We start from the raw sequence: 26,482 nt of genomic DNA on the forward strand, positions 1-26,482 counted from the left end.
TCCACCTTCCAGAAAGAAAAACTGGGGGGAGGGAGATATGAAACCTACCCAAATGTTTAAAAGAAAGAAAAACCCTCCCGTCACAAGAAATAGCAAGCCTCGCAACATGTGCAAAAGTGATTTCCAGAAACAAGTGGAATCCAGTTCCCTCTTTACACAACATCAGCGAGGAGATACGATAGCAGCAGTACAGGAAAGCAGGAGGAGACAGGGCACTTGGGATTCATGCTGGATGTTTGGAGCCAGCGAATCTGTGGGTGGAAAGTACTCATCACCCTACAGCTCTTGCTTGCAAAGCAGCCCAGTACCTGCAGCCTTTCCCTCCCATGGCAGGAGGAGCCTGACAAGCATCATTCTGGCTACAGATTTGGAGTATCCCTCTATGCAGGACCAGCAAGGCACAATCAGAGATAACAACTCTAGCTCAGGCTCATCTCAGCAAGATTTTTTGATTTTTCATGAGGAAAGAGCAAGTGGAGGAAAGGGGCCAAGGGGCTGAAAGCAACATGTAGCTATGGATGTGAACAAATAGATTTCAATTACAAAAAAAAAAAAAGGATCAGTAAAGGTCTGTACAGCATGAATGATCTGTGGAATTCCCAAGGGGTGCTTTGAAATCTAAAGTGTTATATTTTGAAATGGACACAGACCTTGGCGGGAAGTGGGGGAGCAGACAGTAATGGTTTAATAGACTGTGGAATGGCTATAAAAAAAAAAAAAAGAGAGGGGGAAAAAAGAAAAAGCAGATGGCAGCCCCTTCGCAGGAGCCATAAAATTTCATGGTGTATTTTCTATCCATGGCTTCACTGTAATTCAAGCCTTGGGGGCCAGCTTTCTCTGGCAGTGGTTACTGAGGGGCCTTGGAGGGCAGCAGTAACAAAGGGTGGACACTTCTTGGGGCTGCTGACCAAATGCTCCCTCTTGAGCTGGAACAGGAAATAAAAAGCAAATCATTTCAGAGAAACACCTAGGGGACTTCCCAAACACAGCCCCAGAGCAGCAGGTCAGAACCCCAGGAATGGAATCAGGAAAACCTAAAAAGGTCCTAGGGAATAGAAATGGAGAAGGTGGCTCTTTGCATCTGCAGCCAGAAAACAAAGCTCAAAGGAGGCCTACCATCCCTCAACGCAGCCCTCATCTTGCTTGAAAAAAACATTTTAATTTCCACAGCCGTGTCCTGCCTGGGCCGCTGGGCTCTTGGAAAGGACACACGGTCAGACCAGGACTGTCTCTATCTTACAGGCAAACCTCTTAAACCTGCACCTTTTGCTAGTAACTGTGCTTAAACACTGCCCCTTGCTCCAGGCACCTGTCTCTAAATTTGATCTCAACAAGCTCCAACTCAAGACTGCATCTAGAATTGACTTTGGTTTATTACCATGTAAGATTTGAACTAAGATCCCAGATACACATGCGAATCAAAACAGACTGTAAAGGCTAACATGTACATATTTCGGTTCCGTCTGCAGTTATTAGCAGCATCCTGCTCTTCAGGAACAGAGTTTGGGCCAGCTCTGGTGGTGTTTCATGTTTTCAGTCTGTCTGTTATGAAAGTCCACCCTCCATACCATCAGATTTTTGTTTGACACCATGTAACACAGCACTATGTAACCGTTGGTACTGTTAACCTGGCCCTGCATCACTCACTCATCCTCTCTTGCAGGTACAGGAGGGCATCACCAAACGCAGAAATGCAACACACCTTCCGCTCTTTCATCCTCTCCCATCCAGCGCATGGTCATTTGGGATGTGAATACAACACAGGAGACTAAATGTTAATTTGTCCACAACATATAAATAAAAAAGCGCAATTACTATGCTGGAAGAAAAAAGGGGAGGAATTCTTTTCATTTGATGTATCTTGCAAATATATTTTGACACATGAGTTCAAAGATTAAGCATTCCACATCCATTAGAGATAAAAAGCAATAATTAGAAATGAATGCAGTGAAAACTCAACTTTTCTTCCACCTGTTTCCCACTGGAACAATTGCTGTGTGGAGCATAAGAAGAGAAAAGAAGCGGAGGGGGGTGGAAAGCCTTATGAAGCCCTGTGCTTCAGTTCCATTTATTCTAATTATGCCAAGATTTGCCTCTAATATGTTTGCAAAACTCTTTGCTTCCAAATGATATCAAAACCACTTGGAAGATGAGAATTATTTTCTCAAGTATTAATGGTTGTTTTTTTTTAAAAAAAAGCTTCATTTTAAAACTCACCAATGCAAACAGTACTCAGAAACACTTCTAGGATCTTCATACAGATGCTTAGACTCTTTGGTGAAATGCATATATGTAGGCTTAAATTTTTATTTCTTTTTTTTGTAAATAATATAAAGCTTATAGTTAATGACAGTCAGACTCAGGGGCTGTGAGTGGCCAGTGTTACACAAACCCAGGGCAGCAAAAAGGAGGAGTTAAGATCTGAGAGCTGGAGATGCTGGCAGCAGCTGGGTGCACGCTCAGCACTGGGCATGGGTGCACCCGAAGCACCTGCAGGATCCAAGCCTCCTCAAAGCAGACCTCAAAAATTCAGTGTATTACAGGTGTTATGCAAGGTTGTATATAGCAGCAGAGGGAACGTGCAAAGGATACCAAGGCTAAGAGCACAGAAATGCACTGGTGGGTGTGTGTGCACCTGAACACCAGTTTCTCTTGACGAGCAGCTGGCCAGCCCAGTGCTTCATCCCGGAGTGGTAGGGATGCCTCACTGCCCCCCGTGCCACAGTTGCCTGCCACCCATACAATATCATGCTGCAAGACCTTCTACATGGGGGCTGAGTTTTGCTATTGCTCCTCATGCCTTTTGTTGAGGTGGGAATGAAAAGGACGGAAAGCTGGTAATTTTGGTGATAACACAGCTGGGAGGGGGGAGAGAGACTATGAGCCCCCTGCCTGCGTGAGGAATTAAAGCAGCTGGAGATGCGGTGAGTAAAGGAACCTCGTGCTCTCCATTAGGAGGCCAACTTTTCAAAGTCCTCAGAAGCTAAAATTGGGCAGCAGGAAAAAAACCACCTTTTCTTATCATTTTGCTGGTGACACAGGATGAAATGACCCATTTTCTCACTGAGGCAGGGAGCAGGAAGAAGGGGGAGAAGTGGAAGAGGGTTTCCCCCTCCCCGTGCATCACTGAGATCCCTTTATTGCTGAAAAACTGAAACCCAGAGATGCCATTGCTCAGCAAATTACTTATTTCAGCTCTTTCTTTGGAAAGATCTCACAGGTGCACATCATTCGCAGGGCACCAAAGGTCTATTTTTACCATCTCTGGGCTATCAGGATCCATAAGAAAGGGACAAGCAGGATTCCCACTGCTGGGAGCCAGCACCATCCCACCCCGCCATCGTTTTGGAGTTGTTTCTGCCTGTGTGTGCAAGCCAGTGGCACCGTTCTCCACTAATGAGCAATTCCTCAGGAAGGTTAAAGAAAAGTCAAGGTTTTCTTTAAGGGGTTGGGCCACTTAATTGGTCTATTCTGACAAATGCAATAATATTTGCGGAAAGGCTGGGCAGATAAAGAAAAAAGTAAACAAGGTCAGCGGTGTCTGTGTGAAACAAACCCGTGAAGATGTGGCTGGAGAAGGGCTGCTGCCACCAGAAAGGGGAGGTTTCACCTCATCCCACCTCGCTGGAGTCTGCATCGCTGCCTTAGGGATGAGCAGACTCGTGTTGAATTAATGCAAAATCTCCGGACACTCGGGGGCACAGCCTGGATGGGTACTACTTGACCAGCACCGCCAACAATGCCCCAGCAGGCTGGGAAAGATGAGGCCAGTCTGCGCAACTCCATTTGGATGGGCAGGAGTGGAAATGAGCTAAGAGAATATGTGTTTCCTCTAAACTTAGATTTGATAACATAAACCCATAAAAAGCACTGAAAGTATGTCCAGGAAAAGGAAGAAAGCAAAGCCGCCCCCCCCCCCCCCCCGCCCAAGTTTTTTGTTTTATTTTTTTCAGTTTTGTGCACTCCACCCTGTTTCATTTATTTCCTACTTCACCTTCTTTAAGAATGGAAATTTCCCACCAAAAGGTGTAGAACACTCCAGCTATTATTAGACATTTTCAGTAAAATATAAGGAAGTACAAAACCCAACAACAGACCAGAGGGCACCATCCCGTCTCCATCTTCAGCAGTTTTTGCCCTGTTGTCATCAGCATTTCAGAGCCACCTCAGCTCTTGCTGGGAGGCTCCTCCCTGGTAACACCCTGAGTGCCCGGCAGTCCGCAGGATGCTCCTCTGACACCAGGCACCCGGGCAGATGAAACGTGAAACATTCGAAACAGACCAAAGGAAGCATTTCTAATGTGAGTAATTATCCTGTGGCGCTTCCTGCCATGCGATACAAGAGAAGCAAATAATGCAGGATAATTCCTCAAAGACTCAGTTACTGAGTTGAATAACAGCATCAGCTGCAGTTGCGCTGCCTAGGTCTGGTATTATGAAGGCTCCTGGTCCTTGTGCTTCAAACTAATCCCCTGCTGGGATTAGAAAAGCAAACAATATCTCAGTATCCGTGACACTCACAACTTCAGGTAATAAGGAAGGCTCAGCCGTTGCTTCTGGAGGCTGGCTTGTGAAGGAGATAAAGCATTAGTTTTACTTGCATCTTTTCCCATGGACCGGTTTGGTTCACCCATACTGTTTTCCCTACAGTGTAGAGGAAGCCTTGAAGCTTTTCTCTAGTGGGGATGCCTCTCTTTTGCTTAAAGCCAACTGCTTTAAAAATACAAAACACCTTAAAAGTGTAAGGAGCTTGCATTTTTCCGAACAAGCCAACACCTCCGGCTGCAGGGAGAGTCCAATTCACACTTGTCATCTGCCAGCACCTCCCAGGCACATTCAGGTGGCTTCACATCACGGCTTTCTGGGTGCGGAACTCCCCTGTCCCAGCCCACAGCACGGAGCACGTTTTCCCAGAGCCAGCCCTCCCCGCTGGCCGGTGTGATGCGCAGTGATGCCGAGCTTGGAGGAGCTGCAGGTGTCACGCTCAGGTGGGCACATACGCTCCTCCCCGGAACAGGTGCCGGGGCCGCTGCTTTGCAGTGTCATTAAGAAGCAGCTATTTCATGTCCTTACACAGGAACGCCGATGCTGCTACATGAGTAAACTATGAAGTTACACATTAGGTCGTAACTTTTCAGGACTTATTAGGAACAAAAGTGCCTTTGTGAACATGCGGGTTACTGAATAACCTCCTCCGTCCCCATAAAAAGCAGCAGCCGGGATCAAGCTTTTTTTCTTTTTAAACAAGATCTGGTTTATATGCAAGTCAGGATCTTGAGGCTCCTTTTTGTGTCTCCACAGCTTGCTTGCCTTGCTCTCAGCCATCCTCAGAGCGGAGTTCCAGTAGGACTGAGCCCTAAAACAGCTTTTGGGTCCCAAGGCAAAGGGGTCTGAGATCTTGCTGTGTAGGGCAGGAGCAATAGTATCCCTGAAACACCCAAGCCCACCCATCCATGGGTGCATTACATATGCTCCATGCTGCCCTGGGGGGCTAATGAGACAAGAAGCCAGGATTTTTTTGGGGGAAAAAAAATCAGAGCCACCCTGTGAGGAGGGAGGGAGGGAAGAAGAAAATACCACCCACGTGTACATGTAGGTATGCTGCAGCTCATCTACTGGCATGAGATATCCTCGTTAACAACCTCGAGGTCAAAACTTGACCTTCTTCCAGTTCACGGTGGTTGGACGGATTCAATGATATGGGTGATACTGGGGTACCCTGCAGTTTGTTGACTGGGCCAGCAGCAAGGTGGGAGGGTGTACATAACCTCTGAGACCTTCCCTGCCCTCTGCAGCCACCGAGTACATCACTGTTTGGGGACTTGACGTGACGATTTATCACAGTAACATTTCTCAATCACCTGCGAACCCACTGGAGAGGAGCCAGAACTGCTGTAAGTACCAGACTCTGGACCCTGCCCAGCAGGCCTTCGCCGAGCACATCTGAACGCTCCGAGGCTGCTCGTTTTCCTGCTGCTTTCCCATCTGCTGTCTCCTCTGGGCTACCTCGTACTCAGCTTTCTCCATCTCTGCCATAGCCATATTTTTTTATGGATTAGGCATACTGGAGGCAGTGGTGTGCATGGAGCACTGAACCCCTCCGCCCCATCGCTGACTGTTGCTCATTTCTGTACATTTTCTGTAGCACTTTCTAGCTCTGACTCAGTCTGTGCCTTAAAGCCAAAGTGGGATGGGGAGACCTGGAATGGGTGGGAGCTACCTGGGCTGGAGTTATGTCTCCCTGAAACAGGTGGTCAGCGATACTGAAATGACCCACAGCTCCCTGCTCGTGTGCTGGACTGAACTGTTACCACCTTCTGCCAACAAGCCCCCCCTTCACACGGAGCCAGCTGGGTCCTCTTGCCCTTCTGCTGAGCTCTCCTGCTTTTCTCCTGGAAGCCTCCCCTGTGCAGAGCTCTGGGAACTCAAAAGCAACAGCTCTGTTCTTTTTGACCCTGGTTTCCTCTTCTGAGCAGAAGAAAGCAAATCTCTTATAGCCAGACATCCCAGACTTTGCACTTGTAGGAACATGAAAGTTTCTGTAACTCCAGTTATGTTAGTTGCATTTAAACCGACTGGCATTTCCCACTGTCTGCAACGGGGACTGCGCTGGGTAACACCAGGCTGCAAGACCCAGAGGCGTTTCTGCCATCAAAGGCTCCCCCAAAATCACAGCAGAGGAAGCAGCAAAGTCAGCCCATGAGCACACACGTCTCCATTTCCAAACTAGCACCCTCACCTGTGGATAACGCACTTAAAAGCACATCTATAAACAAACTTGGGCCTAATACAAACCCAATTAGAACACACTGGCAAATTATTCAAGGAGGTTGGCAGACACATACTTCACTTCAGGTGTCAGCCACAGGAGAGTGTTGTGGGTTTTGCATTACAGGGGACGCATTGTGACTTGGAGTTATACTGCACTTAGCCCGTAAGTGAAACAATAACAGCTTGGTCTATGGAGATAACGCCCCAGATCAGGTCCCTACAATAAATTAGTGAAACATTCCACTCTCCAGCACTGCAGTCTCACACCTCTAAATATCAACACAAACTCCAAGGGCTTGATGGAAAAAATGGTGTTAAGTCTCATGGCGTTTGAGGAATTTCCCAATATGCACTAAATTAACTTTCTGGCTGCACTAAACAGAGTGGTAGAAAACAGCCCCATCTGAGACAGATGCAAGGTGAGAGATCCAAGCAGCTGTTTTGCACATGAAATCAGATTGAGATTAACACTTAACCTTGGAGTTCTCGCTCTGAGGGCAAAATATAGCTGCAGGGACCCCTCTGTTTAAAAACACCATGAGTTTCTTCAGTGGACAAGGGTGAATTGGGAATTTGGGATCTCCAGGCCGCGAAAAATCAAAGAATAAAAATCTCCCTCCAACAGCAAACCCATTGGTTTACATTCATCCCTATTGTTTCCTCTAACTTGGCATTTTAAGGATTTTGCCCAGATCATGAAAGTCTAGTTCATCGGATTCAACTGGAGAAAACCACTCACTGCTGCATTTCACTGTGCAGGCACCGACATGATTAAGGACAGAAGTGAAGTTCTGTACAAGGGAGGAAGGTTTCTTAGTGGGGCAAACAGCTGGAAGGAAACAGGAAGGTTCTCACGGACACAGCCTAGCAAAGACTTGTGCACTGGAGAGATCAACCAGGTTTGTTTGTTTGTTTTTTTTTTTTTTGCATTTGGTGGTAATTACATAAATTCAAAATCCTGGAGGAGAGGAGGAACAGTCCAGGTGCTGACCAGCCTGAACAAAATTGATGCTGGCCTCTCTTTTCCCCCTTCCCAGGCTAAACGCGAGCCTGAGCACTCCAGCAGACAGCCGGTGCATCCCCCGTGGCCCAGCAGCACATCCCGGAGGATTCAGCTCATTTAGGCCACTCAGCAGATAACACGAGCTTGTTTTTGGAAAGGCAAAGCAATCTGTCCATAAGGATTTCTCATGCTTCACATACCAGCCCTGGCCAGGGAAATACAACATTAACTACATCAAAAGAAATTGTTGAATGAATAAATTATAGAAGCATTCAGGGTACCTATCTGGGGTATTATTTTCCACACTGGTGCCGAGTAGGTTAAAGGAGCATGTTTTGCTGTTATTGCATTCCCGGCTCTGTTTGCGAGGACTCAGCATTGCTGTGAAAGTGAGACTATGGACACGAGCTCCCTGCCGGCACAGCAGGACCAGACGCAGATTTTGCTAATGTCACCTCGCCTCTAGGCGTTACCCTTCAGAGAAAGACAACACAAATGTTGATCTTACGCAGCACCAGAGGCAGAAGAGCCCTCCAGAAAAAGCTAAAGGCAAGTCCATTGAAACAAGCCCTCAAACTGCAATTGCACAGACCCATGCTGCCTGCTGAGCCCCGTCCTCCTGCTCTCTGCAGCCACACAGCTCGGTACTAATGTCTTGCTTTGCCAGCACGCATCACCCAGAGATGTACAGCTCTTTACATGGACAAAGCTGTTTGGGCACTTACATACCATTTCACATTGAAGGATTTCAAAAAGCTTTGCAAATATTATACAATTAAGCCTCACAACCCTTGTGCAGATGGGCTGGGTATTATTCATCACAGTTTCTCAGCCACAGAAAGAGAGGTAGAGAGTCATTAAGTGATTTATCTAATATCACACAGAAATCCTACAAGAGAATTTGGATTACCACCCAGATCTCTGGATTACCAGCCTTTTTATATGCAATTTATACCTGATCAAAACCATACAGTCCACTTCAGGGTTTTGCTCATGGGAAAATTTCTAACTATGCATTTATACAGTTGCATTTTTTTTTTTTAACAGGGAAGAAAAAAAAAGAAAGAGAAAAGGACCAAACCACCATTTCAACCAGCAAGCATAGGCAAAGTTTGAGCCTTTGTGCTAAGAACAGTCATCGAGGGGCTTCCAAATCAAAGTTTCCTAAATAGCACAGGGAGGAGCACCCAGAAGTTGTAATGGTAATCCCAGAATTACCTCCTTTGCAGACACCCAAGCTCCATTCATGGAGCAGCAGGGTGAAAGCCCGACTCCGTAAAGTTACGGGATCACTGCCATTCCCATTGGTGGGGCCAGGGTTTCACTCAAGGTGGTTAGTGGGTGAATGCTGTTGCCTTTGGCATGATAGACCTCCCTGGGTCACTGTAAATTATTACAAAATGGTATTAATTTTGGCCTTTTACCCAAAGAAATAAAAGCCTGTTTGGGACTAAAGCCTACCCACATGTAGACAGGCTACAAGCTTCAACCAGGGGAGGAAAAAAAGGCAGCTCGGAGCCAGAGGCAAAAACGGGGAACTGCTGCTGCCTCGCATCAAATTCAGACTTCTCATCACAAAAGATTTTAATTTGGCCCCTGCTGTACAACCACAGTCCCTGTTAGGCTGTTCTCCCCAGGCAAGGCAGTAAATTACGTGTCCCTGCATCTGGCCCCTCTGGTCTCCTGTCCATATGTTAACTCTCAGCACTGGTTAACCCGGCTTGGTGAACCCAGGCTCTTGCCCTGAATGTCCCCCAGGTCCCCCCAGCCAGCTCTGTGGGTGATTTCAAGGTATATCATCACAGCTACCTCCCAGAGGTGTTATTTGCCATCTGGAGCTGGGCAAGCATTTCAAATGAACGCATTATCCATCAAAAAACACACTTTTCTGCAAACTCAAATTGTTTAAATTTTAAATATATCTTGGTTAAAAAAATTTTCCATGAAATAAAAATATTGGTGTTTTCAAAGCAAAATACCAGTTTTTCTTTGAAACAGTGTCCTTATTTTTGAAGTGAGAACAAGCTTCATTTATAGAAAGAATTTGAAAGAATTAAAAACTTAAAGCCAACAGAATATTTTCTGACTGACTCAGGACCAGATGGTCAAATGGAAAAACAAAACACCCAAATCAAACCCATTGCCTTCATTTCCCTCTTCCCATGCCCAAAAAATTTCACGTCGATCCAATCCAGCTTCAGCAAGTCCCACTAAAACCAAAACCCAGCCAGCTCAGGGGGCACAGACAGTGGTGCAACATGTGCAAGGCTCTGCAAAGAGCCAGTTTCCATCAGAAACCAGCAGGAACGAGCTCCCCAGTCCCCCCTCGCTGATGGAGCTGTTGCATGTACAAGGGGACTCAGCCGAGATCCCCTAAAATCCCATTTCTTCCTCTGTGGTGCCCTGTGACTGCTACAGGAATAGGAGAGACACAGCTGCTCCTATTTCCTTCTCTCTGGCACTATGTGGTCCAAAACACACTTGGCCTGAAGGTTTTGGGGACCCCAGGATTTTACTCTGAGCCAATTCACTCCTGCTGCAATGCACACAACCACTGTACAAGGGATTTCAAAAGCTTTTCTGGCCCATTAGCCCTGATGTTGACCACCCTCCCCTGCTTTTCCATCTCCAAACCCAAGATTCATAAGAACCTGCAGATGTGCCAACAGCTGGGCTTCCCTGAAAGCCACTGTGGGTCCTGCAAAAGCCCAACCCACTGAAGCAGCACCCTGGGCAAACTTTTCCTTGCACTCAGCAGATCATGCAGAAAGGGGGCTCAAGGACAGGGAATGCAAGTTCACTGCAACTACAGTTTGAGACTTTTTTTTTTTTTTTTTAAAGAAATGTGTCTACCAAATGAAATCACTGTGACTCCAGGCTGTTTACAGCTGTCACATCTGAAATGGATTTTGCTATTTTGGTCAGAAGGCTGGGTCTGCAAAAAAGAGACATAACAAAAATCCCTAATGATAAGGAGGCAAATCATTTGTAAATTGAGCCATAGAGTCTTTGGTTGTACGACATTAATTCTCTTATTGCCATGCTTAGGCAGAAACACTCCCTGCATAGCTAGTGTTCATAGGGAAAAAGGTAATAAGCATATAGCAAAGATCCCCAGAAACAAATAATGCTGGGCTTTTGAAGGGACTGTGTTTTGGAGTATTTACATTTCAATGGGATGGAAAACATAGTTTCTCAACTGTGCCTTGCCAACTCTCTGGAACACCCTTTTCTTTCTGTTTGATTAATTATTTCATGCCTAGAGTCTTTTAAAATACTGCTACTTCTAGCAAGCAGCTAAATGTGCATCCCTTCAAGTAAATGATGAACTTTAAGGCTCTGCTGTTTCACTCTTTTCCTTTTCTAGCTACTTCAATGCGTAAATCAGAAAATACACAACACAGATTGTCTGGCTGTGTAGGAACAGCTAGTGGATTTGAAAGATGAAAGCAATGCTACAGGTCCCCCTGCCTTAGCGAGGGCTGAGAAATTACAAAAGCCAATCTAATAAAAGGGTGAATTTGTCCAAGTGTGCAGCGTGATTAAATATCAGCCAATTAAAGTTCTGATTCAATATAAACCCTGAATGTTTCCAATTGTATAGAACAGTTGACATCGGCATGACATCTGCCCTTTCCCTGCAGCTCTCCATATGGAAAAGAGATCTACCTGCTGTCTCGGTGCTGCTCTGTAGCAAAGGAGAGTGGGCTGAGCTAAACTAGGTTTGCCAGCAAAGTCTTTGCCCCTAGCACAGGTGCTAAACACAGACTTGTTTTGCTTTTCTACAATTACTACAGCTACTATATTACACATAAATAATATTCATTGCCGGTTCAAACTGTCTTGCCCTGGATGCTCACCTGCCTCTGACAGTGGCTGCAGGAGATGCTATTTAGAGAGAACATGTGAGCCTGGCCGCTTGCTGCAGTCCCTTCCCTTGGTACCCATCGAGCATCTTCAGCTGCTGAATGTGGGCTGCTAGAGCCATACCCCTGCCCAGTCCTTTCAGTGCCCATTTACTAAGCCACTGTGTATGACTTTTTAAAATTCCCCTTTGAACTTGCTGCCTCGCCACCTTCATCATTTTACAAAACCTCTCATACATCTCAGCTTTCTCATCTCCAGACTGAAGAGCCATGGCCACAGAAAACAGTTTTTCCATCCCCATTGTAGAGCAATACCTTCTCCAGCTATACCATGGTCTTCACAGGATTCATTTTACTTTATTTCAGGACTAGATATAGTAATGAGACAGGTCAAAGTGCAGTTTGGGCAAGTCTACTGCAAAGGGGACCAAGCACTACAGGAGCTATGCTGGTATACGCTCAGCACAGAGAGCAAGGAGCTCCAGGAGACCAGCTCAGGTCCCAGATGCAGCAGTTTCCTTGACCAAACACTCTTGCCTGCGAAGAAGCCCCTTTCCTCAGCACCACAAAGTCCTCCACACATCGGATGATCCTCCTGCTACCATGCTCTTTCTAATCCCAGGGACAGTTTGGTGGCGCTCATCAATCTCAACCCTATCCTGCATTGCACAAGGTGGATATGACCACCACAAATGCTGGAGCATCCAGTTCTCCCTCAAGGAGTGGAAAGGTGCAGTGGCATACACAACAGCTTTAAAGCTGACTGACAATTTTTTTAACCACAAGGGAAGCTGAAAGTTGGCTTAAATTTCATTTTTAGCGATCACTCCTCATTCCTAGGGCTTGCATACATCAATGTCATAGGCAGCAATAATATATTGTATATGTATTCCTTGAGTGACTACACACTCAAGAAGTATGGAATACCTTTTGTGTTCCACTTATGCATATACAAAACTACTAATGAGCAAACGGGTAGGTTTCACAGAAAAAAAATTCCCAAGGTTTAATAAATGTCAAGGGCAAAAGTAGTCCTGAAAACAAAGGAAAGAAAAAAAAAAAATCAGCTTGAGAGGACAAAGGGAATAAATAAACTGAACTGCAAACCCAAGCGAGTGTTTTGGGTGTGAGGGGAGGAACCCAGCCTGTGTTTCTGGAGAGCTGAACCCTTTGTTCCTGCTGTGTGCTGTTTTAATCACCTCCATGCTATGAAAAAGGCTGTTCTTACACTTCTGTTAACCTGAGTAACTCACAAGTCTGTTTATTCATTTTTTTTAATTAATTTTATTATAATTCTGTTTATAAATGAATGTAATCATTCCTTTATAAAGCCCACAGAAACTGCTGACATTTCTCAAAAGACCCTCTGGGACTTCACATTCCCATCAGTTTGGACAGCAGCATGAGCAGTGCTATCCCTCCCCGCGAGCTACCAGGGAGCTGTGCAGAGGAGAGATCTCTGCAGGAAGAAGTCTTTAACAGAAACACCACGAAGCAAACTGCTACTGCCTCCCATCTCCTACTCCAGCAGCCTCCCTGCAGGTCTTCACCATGCCGGGTAGGTGAGACAAGAGGAGCACGTGCACCACTCATATGTGTAATACCACTCCGACATCATCCAGCACCCTCCTGCCCTTGCATTAAAGGGATTCTAGGTCTGTCCTGGATGAGCAGAATTTCCTGGAGCCCTTGTACCTCCAAGCATAAGGTGAGTTTCCTTGACTTTTCTTAGTACAATTAAAGAAAGCAGTTGTTTCCAAGTCTCACACTTGAAAAGGAACAGGAGAACACACATGGCAGAGGTTAGTCCCATGCCCAGAAGGTACTCAGACACAGGTGTGGCTTGGCACTGAGAACTGCCCCGGGACGGAACCTTGCTGCCTAGAGGATGAGGAGAAAGAGACACGAATGTATTCCTCCACCCTGGCCCTCTTCTGTATCTCATCCCATGGGAACATATTTATCTCTGTCCTCCTTGGAGGAGGTAACAGGAGAAACAGGTCCAGCGTGATGCTTTTTTGTCTTGGACATCCAAAGACTTGGTACACCAAAGGCAGCACACATCTCCTTTGTTTTTAATGAGACCATTTACCCAGCTCCCAAAAGATATGTAAGGATTTTGTTTTATCTTTAAAATGCGTAACTCAAGCCAGAACCATTTGTCCCTTCACTTTTGCTGCTTTCATCTTGGCTGAAATACACTACAAGAACAACTTCCAATGGAGAGCACAGAGTGAAGCCCAACCCAAAGGAAAACAGTGTGTCTTCACTTTGACCACACCGTTTGAAAGACAGCCGATTCCTGGTGCTTACATCGGTGCTGGACACCACGGCCCTCACCTGCACATGAGCTGCCTCTGCAAGGCAGTTTGATAACTGGAGCTGAAACCCTGAATAAAGCAGACCTAGCCTTGCAAAGCATGCCAGGCTTTTATGGCTAAATAACTCCTGTAATATGCTGTAATCACAACTGCATTGCAGCCTGGTATTATTTTCATAATAAACCTGTTTTATAGTATTTTACATCCAGGTAAGCTCTACAGGGCTGTTTCTCACAGAGCAGCTATATCCCATTCTCAGGGAAACCTCTCCTGTTTAACATCCCCACTGCAGGTTAATAAATGCCATCGTGTCATTTCCTCCACTGGTTTTAGCAAATGTCAAAGGGCAACATCACCGTAGCAGAAACCAAGTGTAGAAAAGAAAAACAGCAGGCATCAATAATCTCTGAAAAGTTTTACATCCTTCATCCAAATTCTTCTAGGTTTACTTCATATTCATGTTTACTTTGAAGAAAAGCTCTGATTTATTATCATTGTTCAATCCCAATGTTGTGCTGAATACCAGCAAGCTGCTGGTGGAAACAACTAGATATAACATCCCTCATTTCTGAAAGCCCAGACCATCAAAAGCCACCTCCTTTTCTAGAGTTGTACAATAAATGCAGCAGAAAAATGAGTTCGGTTCAAAGTTTGTTGGAGAGATTCTTAGGTCCATCTGGCACTTCATTTTAAAAAGCAAAACAAACAAAAAAAAAAGCCCTGCCAACAAAAACTCCTTAAACTACTACTTCAGTAAGATTAAAAAAAGACAGACTGAAACTCTTCATTAACCGTAATTCTCAGGTTACCATGAGATTTGTGTTGGGAACACTTGAACTATCCTTCCTCCCCCATCCTGCGCTTCAGTCAAAATGATATTATTACTGTTACTGAAAAAAAAAATAAAAAAGTAAGAGGCTTTAAGGAGCCATTTTGCCCAAGGAAATGCACGGTGTCTACCAGGAATAATAACTGTACCAAACAAGTGTGCAGTGTGATCATGTTTTTGGAGTGAAAAGGCAAATTGACAGAGATGTGTTTTAGGATTGATGTAGTTGAGTGACAGATCATTGCCTGAAACCAGGCCAGTCCACACTGCAGCGGGCTGTAGGAACGAGCAGGCACAGCACCAGCACACACCTCTCCCCACGGCTGCCCCCACACATCCCGGCACCCACACAAAGGCGCCTCTCCTTCTGTGGGAGGATTCTGCATTTCTGGAAGCATCGCTACACAAGAAAGGCTCTTCTATTCACCGTTTGGAAGCAAAAGTCCAAACAGGCCATTCGAGTCTGCAACATTCCCTGCTCCCATGGGGAAGCCCCAGCAGGAGCCAAGGATCAAAGCCCACATACCCACCAGCATCAGCTGAAAGTTTTTAACTAGGATTTCAGCAAGATGAGCAGTGGTTGAATGGCAGCTAACCAGCCGGCAGAGACTGGAAAGAGAAGGCTCCACAGTGACAAATTGGCCCTGAAGCAGGAGGAAAAACAAGGACATCCCATGAGATTTGTCTACCCATGCACTTTCTTGATTGTCCACCCCAGCTACAGAAAAGCAGCAGCAAGACAAATGGGTGTGACGTGATCTTCCGCAAGGAAGAGTTTTCTGTCGGTTTTCCATCTTGTATCTGTTGTCACAGGCTGTTGATGGGCTGCCGCTCAGAGGAGAGGCCAGTGATGGATGCTGCCCTGACCTAACAGCAGTGAGGCCTCCAGGCCTTGACCCATGCAGGTTCCAATTAGCCAAAATTAGTCAGCTGTGGCCAGGGTTTGTCTTCCTTTAAACACCTAACTGTGTGAAAGCAACAGTCCCTTTCTCCAAGTTGCCCACTCAACCCTTTGTGGCCTTACACCCTTCCCCAGGGAGCCTCCTTCAGTTTTGTTTCTCCTCTTCGTGAGCCATGCCAATCATTAAAGAGCCTTAGCAGCCCCATTATCATCCTGGGCAATTCTTAACTCATTAGGCTTTAAAGTTGTTGGACTGCAGAAAAAACCCCAAACCAAGCAAATGCTTGAGCACGATACAAGGATGTTAATGTTTTACCCCACTGACAATGACTGAATCTGTGGGACAATTATTACGGATATTTCCATGGGTTTAGTGTTACTTTTTCCTGACATGAGGTCCTTTGCACGGCATCTAATTAAAAATGGAGGAGTTTAATCTGCAGCCAGCCTCAGAAGTTGATTTGAATTCTCCCACTGTGAACTTTCAAACATGGAAGCATGCCTGTTTGCACCGATGGGATCCAATATCCTGCCTTTGCAACAGACTTCTTACATCCTGGCAGGCTGCACGCCTATGATTGTGCCAGACTGCAGCATTAATAATTCACTACCTGATCTGATCTTTCAGCATGAAACACAAGTAAAGACGACATTAAGTGCTGCTTGGATGCCCCTCCTCTGCCATTCTCCTATTGAGTCTTCAGATTGTGCTTAATCTAATGGGAATTTAGTATTAAATTAACACAAAAAGTCACGTCTTAGGAGGTCAGAACCACATCTACTGCTGAAGCGAGAAATCAGGCTTTCCTGCCGAGTTCACCTTTAAAGCCAACATTTTTATTTTCGTTTGAATCTCTGTATCAGAAGGAGATGAAACGCAGTTAGAATATGATGCAGGAGAGGACAGCAGAAATTTTAGATTCCTAATGAATAGCATATTAACACTTTTCCCCTGGCTGTGTGAAAAGGCAGATCACCTGCAGAGATGAGAGGCTATTCCCCTTCTTGAGGGGAAGAACACCATTTTCTAGGGAGATTTGCAAGTTTTTCCTCTGTATTGCAACAGAAGGAAAAACCTCCTTTCAGAGAGAAAACTGCACAAAAACATTTTGATATGGTCAAAAATTGTCCGAGCCATTTCACTAGTGCCAGGTGACACTCAGCCCCACACACAGCTGCACTGGCTGGAGTGAGGAGCTGTGGACCAGGTACTCCCAAAAGCTTTCTGCAGTGGTGGAGCTGCTGTTACCAGAGTCCTCAATACCCCAGGTGACCTAAAAGCTTTGGCAAGCTACAAACATATTACATCCCAGGTCTTCCCCTTCCCAGGAGCTGGATTTTGTTTCAAGTAAATAAAAACCAAAAAAACCCCAAAAGCCAAAAAACCCCAAAAACCACCAACAACAAAACAAACCACCCAAAAAAGCACCAACCCAAACCTGGAAACTTGAGGAAGGTAACCTCAATTTTGACAAAACAGTTTCTTTCAAAGCCTTTTGTAGGACAAGCAGATTTTCAAGTGGTCCTATGTGGTTTCTATTTGATGCCTTATTTATTGCATCCCAAAAGCTATTACAAGGAAGGAAAAATACTTATTCAAAATATACTGTTGCTGTTTTGCACTCATCCACTGCTCTGGCGCTGTTATCACATTAACACTTGGCGATACCCAATAAGGTCAATGCCTTTGTCTGTCAGCCTGGTACAGGCAAAAGACAGTCCTTGCCCCAAAGACCTTAAAATATAAATAGATAAGACAGACAAAGGGAGAAAGAAAGGGAACATTTCTATCATTGTCACAGATAGGAAACGGCAAGATAAAATGTTTTGCTGGAGGTCAGTGACACAGAGCTGGGGAAAGAACACTCTCAACTCTGTCAAGTGTCTTTAACCATGAAGCTGCCCAATAAAAGCCCGTATTTCACCCAGCGTTTCACGCAGATCCCTGCAGAGATGCCCAGAAAAGGGAGCTGTAAGGCATCATTGCAGACCTTCAGAGGTTTAGTTTTCAAGAAGAACTTCTGAAAGGGGATGAGGCAGGAACACCAGAAGTTTGACCAAAGCTAAGTCCAAAAGCAGAGACCAAAAATCCCAAGTCCAGACGCAATCTCCTAAGGACACACAAACAGAGGAAAGCAGGCAGGCAAGCCAGCCCAGCCCAGAGCTGCTCCTCAGCATCCGTGCCAGCAGAGGAAAACGGGATGCTGTGGTACAGAATTCACTCTCCAGGTGATAAGGGCAGGAAAAATCAGGTAGCAACTGGGGGCAGGAGGGGAGGATTTAACAGCCAAATTGATCTGCCTTTGGTATGTCGGTGACAGCACAAGGATGTGGACAAGATGCCTAGTTTAGTTCCACATGCCCCAGAAAGACAGATACATTAAAAAGACAGCAGGGCCTGTCTTGGGCAGAATCCAAAGAACTGAAGGACCGAGCTCACCACTACCCTCTTCACTTTTAAAGAAAGTCAGGGTCGGGGGGGTGGATGTGAGGGAAGCAGACCTTATGGCATAAGCAGTTCTGCAAAAGAATTTGCACTTCAGCCCTATTTAGGGGCTGGCATATGCCCTGTCTTCTGAGATTTCCCACCCTTTATTCATTTTTCTCCTTGTGTCATGAAAGATGTCAGAGAAAGAGCTTTCTCTGACAGGCTTTATGTCCCAGTGTATCAGGGACAGCTGGCTCTGTGATTAACTGCGCTGTGTGGTGGCTCCCATCCCTGGCTAGGACATGTCAAGCAGGTAATGTTAGAAGTCTTATGTTGAAACAGAGTTTAAGAGTCTGTTTAGTTAACCCAGGTTAAGATCTGCAGTTTCTCTCTCCTTTCTCTGCCTTCCCCCAAGCATAACTGGTCACAGGAATCTGCATTTTTTTGGTTTTTTTGGAAGCCTTTGTCTTCACAGAGTCTTCACATCTGCTGTAACTCAAACTAAAGAGCAGTGCAGAAAAGTCTGAGTTGTAGCTGCATCACTAACAGCTTCCAATGTGTGATTTGTGCTCAGGGTTGTTGCAGAACTATGGGCTCTGACGCAGGTGGAGAGGCTCCACTGTGGTGTTAGAGCACAGGTCAGCATCCCAGTCTGGGCAGCCACCGAAGAGCTGGTCCCAGCTCGGCTCTGGCCCAAAACTAGTGGTGCTGGGGTTAGTCCCAGCCTGGGCGAGTGTCAGAGCAAAGCCGTGTGTGCACTGCACGGTGCCTGCCAGCCCACCATGCCCAGCTGAAGGGCAGGGGAGGGCTTGTGCAGCATCAGCCTGGACCAGGATTCATTCCCAGCTGTCACAAACCCCTTCACAACACAGAGGGAAGAATGAAATCAGTTAAGCCAGTCCTGGAACGCAGGCATAATGTCTTCAGCAGAAAACAATTCCCACCTGCAATACATGGGGTAGGCACTGACACAGCACAAAGGTACCCCGACCTGTAACGGGGTCTTCAGTTGCTACCATACCCCCAGACACCAGCAGAGCTTGCATTTTACCCAAACCACTTCCCTTTCCCAGTCCTACAGCCTGAGACCCACCTTGGCTTTGCCACCCAAGTTTCCCTGTGGAAACCAACACCCCTCTCCCCGCTCTTTGCTTGAACACAGACCTTCCTGCTACAAAGTGCAGGCTGTGGCTGTAGCTCCTGAGCTATCCAGAGCCTTCACTCATGTTTAAGGAAAGCTGGAATTACTGATGGATGGGAGGCTCTGGCTCACAGTTCTTTGGTGCTGGTTGCTCCCGTGCCAGTAACTATGCCAGTTTATGCAGCCCTGGTGGGTTGGTGCTCAGCTGTTCCCGGGGTGTTGCAGAGCTATGGGGATCCTCTGCTTTCCAGAGGGAAGGATCCTGCCCAGCTCGCACAGGACTGGACCCAACCAAGATCGGGAAATGAGAGTGTTATGAGAAACAAGCACATAGCCCAGATCAGAAACACAGCCTACCTAAACAGGACTGATGATATGTTGCATCCCATCAATTTGTCCGTTCTTAACACAACTCTTGGAATACTTTGTCATCCTTTTTCCTTCCTCACATCTACTACTCTCTCCTCTGCACTTCCCACAGACAGTAATGTCTTCCGATTCCCTCCTCATTTTTCTCCCCAAACACACACAGCCTGCTGAGCAGGGTGGGGAGCAGAGGCCCCTGCTAATTGGAATCGTCATGGAGATAGTTCGTCTCACAAGAGCAATGCAGCCAGGGATGCCCCAGCACCCCATCCCGCCTGCAGACCCACACCTGCCCTTTGTCACAGCTGGGCTGCCCAGACCTGGAATCTAATCCCAGGAGGGCTGGGGAGGGAGGTTATTTTATCTTCAGAGAAAGGCAAACAGGATGGGCACTCATCGATCTTGAGAAAGAAACATTAGCCAAGTCAAACACACGCCGGGGTCTGGAGCAACAGGATGTCCATGATGTAATGCCTGGATTCACCTTGGCATCTCCTTTTACACTAAGGACAGACTTGGAGAGAAAATGAATAGATGCGAGTGCAGGACAAAGGAAATTTGCAGAGAGCAAATTAACCAAACCTGTTCTAAATGAGCACTGGCTTCCGACAACAGAAGGCAAGTTCAGGCTCACTGCTGGCAACCACCATGCACAGCACCATGAGACCCACGAACCTACCACCACCTGTCCTGTATGTCCACCCAGGCCAGGTCCCCACCTATCACAAGTGTTGTCTTCTGCTGCCTTAAGAAATTCAGCTATCCACCAGAACACATTTGCAGGGCCCACTGCAAAAAGGTTTTCCTCTTATTTATTCTGTGGTGGTGCCCCTGGTGAGATGGAGATCTGGCTGGGAGAAGAGCCCACACACCCCAGCTGCAGCCAGCCGTGGCTCAGCATGAGCAGAGACAAAGGCACCTTGGCAGGAGACGGGAACAGTGGGACACCAACTTTCTGCCACATCACATGTGATTTTGTGCTACAACGGATGCAAGGACTCCTGCAGAGAAACTCCTGCTGGCAAACTTACCTTTATCCAAGGCTACAAGGCTATATTTTTAGTTACTGGCTCAGACCCTCTCAATTCTAGCCAAGGAGCACGTAGGAGGCAAACCAAAAAGCCGTTGTAACCACCCTCACACTGTCCCTTTCTGGAGCCAGCTGACAGTCATCCCAGATCACCGGGTTCAGTCAGAGCAGCAGTAGGATGACATTGGGACAGGGAGAAACAAACAGCTCCCGGCTCAGCCAAGGCCATCTATCAGGAGCCAGGAAGCTACTTTGCCCTTAAAAATGTTGGTGAGATAGGTACAGCACAAAATAACCTTTCAGCTCTGGTCCTGGCCTCCAGAATCAGCACACCTGAGCCAACGAAACTGCTGTGACTGCAAGCACCAGTGTGCAGAGGTCTGGTTTGCAAACACTCGTGGAAGCCCTGTGGTCTCCATTAGGACTACAATGGTCTGAATCTGTTTCTATCACCAGTGAAGGTTTATGCTATCTCTACACCTTCACAAAACAAGTTCCCTGGTAAAACAGAAGCCAAAAGATCCATCACTCCTCTGCCAAACCTAGCTGCCAAGGGGCAAACGAAGAAAGCTCCAATGAGCACTGTCAAAAGCAAGGCTCCAAAGTCTAGGTCATACCAGCCCTCTGGCAGGAGCTCCAGCATTTTGAAGTCTACGGTGCTTCCCAAGTCTAACTGGCACAGATGGTACCAGGAGGAACCACGGTCCTTCCCCTGCAGCCAGTTTCTCTCGCCAGAGAAACGGGAAGAACAGAAACATAATTAAAAAGCATTGGGGAGAACTTAATGGCAAGTCTGCAAAATGGGTGGTGGCTCTGTTGGAGCTGAAAGTCAAAGTTCTATTTGATCTACTCATTTACCACAGCTAGTTCAGAGAGCTGACTACTGGCATGGACCTCAAAAGTTTATTTCCTTGCCAGTATTCCCAGGCTTGTATTACCTTCTTTAACAATAACACTATAAAATTAGACCTTCGTTAATGCCGAATTGCACAGTAATTCACCAAAGAGAGCAAACAGACCTAATCTGACCATCCAGGCATTGATTAAAAGGAGCACCCCTGAGAACGCTGTAATAAAGACTCAACACCTCCAGTGCCTGCCATTAAAGACCTGTCTTTTTGCAATGATTTGCCTCATTAAGCCAGGCACCGCGGACCTGCCATCCCTACTCAGATGCCTTCCGACCCTCAAAACGGTTGCAAATGGGAGGCAACACATCCCACGGAGGTTTCCCTTTACCCAGCCTACCTTCTGTTTCTGGTTAAGAACTTCTAGCAATTACTTTTAATGCCAAAAGACAATGTTTTCCAGCTGATAGGAGATCTGTACATTTCCAATGGGAAATGAGAATTTATTTTAGGTGGCTTTTGCTGGAAGAATGCTTTCAGTAAGTGGAGGGTCTTCCCAGTCCCCATCCTTCCTGAGGAAGCAGTTCATACTTCCTTTGGAAGTTTTCATTCTTTCAGTAAAATATAGTTTGTTTTTAAGCTGGAAGTTTTTGTTGTTTTGGCATGTTGTTACCTCTGGGGATTTAACAGTTTAATATTACTTCTTTGAAAAAATATGAAACTGACCTAAATGGGAGCCTTTATCAGAAAAAGCCATTAAAAGCTTTAGAGAAACTTTTGTCTAATTAAGAATTGCTCTTAAAAAACACTGTAGTCCTGCTCAGATTTAACTTCTCCCTGCTCATTTTATTTACAGCCTGCACCATGCTCCTTAGCAGGAAATCTAAATCAACCCCAATCTCAGATAAAACATCAGCCCTCCCCTCAACATGCTACCAGAGATTTGCGATTGTCAGCTTTGACTTGGAAACATTTGGGTGATAAACCATTTAAACGCAAGAGTTTTCAAAAATCTCTGTTCAGGATCAGCACATTGTAAAATTGCATGTCATAAACTGAGTCTGACAATTGTTCAAATCTGTACTGAAAGCAGAAACTATATCTAAGCAGTTATAGAGAAATATTATTTAGAAAGAAAGAAAAAAAAAAGGAAAATCAGGTTCATCGGAGCATTTCTGAACTTAAAAAAAATTAAAATATAACCAATTTTAAGGTCTACAGAAGGTAAACAATTGACACAAAAGAATCCCACCAGAGACACCTCACAGTGGCTTTCCATTTCTGACCAGCTCTAGAAGTCATTCAAACTTAGCAGTAAGAAGAAAAGTTGTTTTAAATAAGCAACTTTGCCCACCTCTGTGTCCCAGAGTATCTGCAGACCATTGCTTCCCGGGCTGAGTGAGCAATCGCATGGGTCTGGCTTGGCTTAGCACAGTAGGGTGGAAAAAAATGTCTTTCCTTTGGCACTTTTGTTTCCATACAGGCTATAAAACAACAACAAAAAAGCCAGATCCAAAATCAACCTCCTGATCCAACAGCAGCCAGCCTGGCACTTTATCCACATGTTACAGTGGAGCCAGCCCAAGTGTAGCACCAAAGAGAAAGAGCCAGGAGTAATTCCTCATGTTTATTTTCTCTTGGTGTGCTAAGTCCCTGCCAGGCAGCACCGCTCCCCTCAACGGCTCCACAGAAGGTACCTGGGGAAACTTAAGCAGTGGGGAAGGTCCCCTGCGCCCCCTTCACCCCCCCAGACTGGCATCCACCCACCGCTCTGCAGGGAGAGAAGGCAAAGAACATGCAACAGCCACTAACATTTATTTTAACGTCCAACATTTGCTCAAAATGCTCATCCCCTCAGCCTCGCAAAGAGATGAGCTTTGCTGCAAATTTGGGTCTCCCCCCAAGAAACACCCCCACCCTAACCCCCTCCAGCATCATCCCTCCTTGGGGCCGTTAGACCCAGACCCTCCTCTTGCAGGGTCAGGACTCCTCTTCCCCCAGGCACTTCTGGAAGCTCTGGCTGCTCAGAGCTCCGTGCTCCATCCTCACCTCCACAGCTGCCTCCAGGTTGCTGCTCCTCCCTCTTACAAGGGCCCAAAAGACACTTGTCCAGGATTAATATGGAAGGTGGGCTGCTGAAAGGGTTTGGAGGCTCCCAGAGGCAGCTCCAGGACACAGTGCTGCTTGTTTTTCAGAGAAGGTCCACTGCAAATCCACCCCAGAGGAGGAGGTGCAGGGACAGAGGCAGGTAAGGGGAAAAAGCCCTCTAGCTGGCCAGGCATCCCAGCAGAGGATCAGCAAGCTGGTCTGTGCCAGGGCAGCAAAAACGAAGCCCAGCCTCTCTGGCAGGTGGGTTATAGCAAACGCAATCACTGGTGGAAATGGAAACACTCGCTGAGAAGAGCTAGGTGTGCCTCTTGGGATGGACCACAAATTCCCAATCTCTATGAAATTCAGTGCTTGCAACCCTCCAGCCTTCACCAGTGCCACAGCTGGACTGATGTGCCCTCGTGCCATCCTGCGGCGCAAGGGTAGCTCCTCAGGGACCCCCTTTCTTTTTCTCTTGCCCAGCAGAGGCACCAGGCAGGAGCCCTGCAGAAGGTGATGGTGTGCTGATTTCTTTATTTCACCCTTTGTTTTCAGCTTTTTAGAGTTATTGTAGAGCTGAGAAGGGCTCTGAGATATTTGTTCCTAGCAATCACCCTGACTGCAGCATGGATGGGCTGCGGCTCCACACCAAGGAAGGTGAAGGGGGCTGTGGCATGTCTCATCCAGCAGTTTTTGCAATATCAAGCTGATCCACCTCCACTTGTGTCCTCTAACAGTCAAATGCTTGTTTTCTAACCACAGTGGGATTATTGTTGTGAGACTGACATTATCAACCTCCAGAGCTGAACGAAACACCGATGCATGCTGCAGTGCAGGGATACAGCCACCCTCAGCCGAGCCGACAGTAACCCATCTTGCAATAGCAAGGGTGAAGTTTCACTTGTGCACATGTATGTACCCAACGAACATCCATGCTGCTGCCACGACAAGCTGAGTTTTCCCCTTCCCAGCAGCTGCTGATCCTGCCTGGCATTAGTGCTTGCATGGGAACAAGGGAATAAACACGGAAAACTAAATGGTTTGGAGGGTTGGACATTGGCAGGGTCTGCTGCAAGATCCAAGCAGCTCGCTGGTTCTGCAGAGGCAGGCAGTGTGTACGAGGGTCCCGGGCGGAGCAGAGGGGGATGGGGCTGGAAGCTGTACCCATGCCCGGCAAGCCGCGGAGCGGAGGCCACCAGGATGCGGCTGGCTGAGGTGCCCCTTCCCCATCTTCCCTGACCAGCTGCTCGGTGGAGCACAGCAGAGGGAAGAAGTCTTCATGTGCAATTTCTTTCTCTCTCGTGAGCATTTTTCATCTGAGCCCCTTTGTCTATGTAGAACATCTCACTGTCACAAGAAAATGTCTCTTTTTTCTCCCTGAAAATGGTCCTTGAAAGCCCTCAAACCTGCCACTTTGCTTTGCTTTGCTTTTGTTCCCTTTCTTTTCCCGCTGGCCCTCTGTCCTGCTCTGCAGATAAGTGATCTGTTCTCACCCTCTACCTTCCCAATTTGCCTCTGTAAAAGGGAGATGGGAAGAAAAAGTAGAAAAAAGAATTATAAAAATAAAATTTGAGGAAAAAATTGGGGCCAGCTTCCTTTTCCTACTGTTATTCTTGCTGAATACTTTAAAAGTTGTTTTTAATAATTATTTTTTTTCTCTTTGCAAATTAATTTTCAGCCAGCTTTACTTAAGCTTGTTATAGATGTAAGGGGGAACTAAGGGAAGGGTTGGTCAAAAAAAAAGCCCAAGAATTTTTTATTTTTTTAAATCTTCATTAAATATCCATTTTTCAAAACCAATCATGACCCTCACGAACAAGCAACGCTTCACAAGCTTTTCACTCTGCTACATTTCTATGATTTTTTTTATTAGCTGTGTTTATTTTTCTGTCCACCTGTTTCAGGATTCTCTTTCAATGGGCTCCTGGCAAGGGCCGAGCCGATCTCACACACACAAACCCCAGCCCACTGAGCAGAAACCTCGTCTTCAAGAGAGCGCTGCAGAGACTTCCCTGAGCAGCTAAACTCACCTGCGGCAAGCCAGAGGAAACCTGTCAGATTTATCTTGTTTGATTCTGGCCAGAAGAAATCCTGTAAAGTGGGGCAGTGGGAGGATGCAGGGGAGGGTGTTTTCATCCAGCCCAGGATGCCCAGGTTGCTCGGGAAGAGGCTCGTCAGCTTCTGGGCTGCCCAGGGCTGCCTGCGGAGCACCAGCCCTCGAGTGCTGCTGCTGCTCTAACCCAGAGCACTGGGGTATTTGAAATTTCAATTATTTATGTGTTCATGCTGTGGGTTAATGCTGACTGACACTAAAACACTGCCTAGATTTAGCTTCATAAAAATTTTATCCCCACTATGAACTGCAAGTCTTTCTCCAATTTCATTTAAAGGAAACAGAGTATTGAAAAGCCTACTGAGGAATTCATGAGCAGCTAGCTACAACCTCACTTTTCCTCCTAGCCAAATCCTGGGACTTCATTACCATGGCAACATATCATAATTTTAATTCCCTTCCTGATTGCCACTGCACAGAGACCAATACATCTGCTTGCTTCCCTGGGAGTCTGCCATGCACTTTGCAGCGGGTACAACATGGCACTTGCTTCTTGGGGCTCATGAGGGATCCAGAAAAAGATGCTGAGTCCCTTTTTTCAGTGGAACACCCAGAAAAGGTCAATAAAATTCAGCAAACCCAATCCAGGCAGTGTGGATGGTCCTCTGATCTTTGGGCATCTCAAACATGCAGGCATAGCCCAATGCGGTGGGAGCTCCTGGAAAGAACAAGTTTCGTGTCCTTTGTGGGGTCTTACAGGTTACAGGGAGAAGGGCGGGCAGCTTCCACCACTGAAATGAGAACTGGAAGAGGTATGAGGGGTGTCTATGAAGACAC

The 26,482-nt window shown here is 46.4% G+C and overlaps 2 long non-coding RNA genes across 2 annotated transcripts in view; one reads left to right on the forward strand and one right to left on the reverse strand.

Moving 5' to 3' along the window:
• The window catches only part of LOC130143764 (uncharacterized), a 69,263-nt gene that overhangs the window by 35,618 nt on the left and 7,163 nt on the right, over nt 1–26,482 (reverse strand). The window lies entirely within an intron of this gene.
• LOC130143763 (uncharacterized) lies at nt 1,817–8,059 on the forward strand. Its single transcript, XR_008819864.1, has 3 exons — nt 1,817–5,343; nt 5,796–5,894; nt 7,531–8,059. It is a non-coding gene; the product is annotated as an uncharacterized LOC130143763 (long non-coding RNA).

Source organism: Falco biarmicus, chromosome 1 (assembly GCF_023638135.1).
Source record: "Falco biarmicus isolate bFalBia1 chromosome 1, bFalBia1.pri, whole genome shotgun sequence".
Lineage (NCBI taxonomy): Eukaryota > Metazoa > Chordata > Aves > Falconiformes > Falconidae > Falco > Falco biarmicus.